This window comes from Nicotiana attenuata, unplaced genomic scaffold (genome assembly GCF_001879085.1).
Source record: "Nicotiana attenuata strain UT unplaced genomic scaffold, NIATTr2, whole genome shotgun sequence".
In the NCBI taxonomy this organism is placed as follows: Eukaryota; Viridiplantae; Streptophyta; class Magnoliopsida; order Solanales; family Solanaceae; genus Nicotiana; species Nicotiana attenuata.
The window spans coordinates 557,858-558,637 of NW_017670416.1; positions in this window are offsets into that span (position 1 = coordinate 557,858).

Below are 780 nucleotides of genomic sequence, written 5' to 3' on the forward strand. Positions count from 1 at the left end.
AAAGTCATCGGGTTATGCCGGAAAGGTCCTCGGGTTATGCCGGGAAAGTCATCGGGTTATGCCGGAAAGGTCCTCGGGCTATGCCGGGAAAGTCATCAGGTTATGCTGGAAAAGGTCCTCGGGTTATGCCGGGAAAGGTCCTCGGTTTATGCCAGGAAAGTCATCGGGTTATACCGGAAAGGTCCTTGGGTTATGCCGGGAAAGTCATCGGGTTATGCCGGAAAAGGTCCTCGGGTTATGCCGGGGGTCAACTAGGGAGTAGGATCCTGTATTGGAAAGATTACCAGGTTATGCTAGCATCGAATAGAGAATGGGACCCTATATTGGAAAACGTAGCTTGAGATTGGATACCCTAGACTACCATGATTTAAAAAGGGACTTCCCTTTTCGGGTCAACTTTTGCTGCAGAACCGTTTTGGTTTCTGCGTGCCTTGCTTTTATTGCACCTGCTTCTTGCAAGGTTGTTTTGGATTACACCTGTTTTCCTGTTTTCAAATCAAAGAACAATTTGTCAGTTTGAAACGGTGGTTGGTTTTGTGGCCTTGATTGTTTCAATCACTTGATCTTGGCCCAACTCTTTCGATGAAAATCTCCATTGCTTGCTGGCTTTCTGGAAATTGGTCTCATTTCTAAACCCAGGGATCTTGATTTTCCAAAATTCCACATGATGGTTAACCCGTGTGGGGCTTGGCCTTTTCATCTTATTTTTCCTTTATGGGCACTTGACTTTGATTTCTTTCCTTTTCAAGAGTTTTGACTCTGGAGCATCGGCTGTCATGG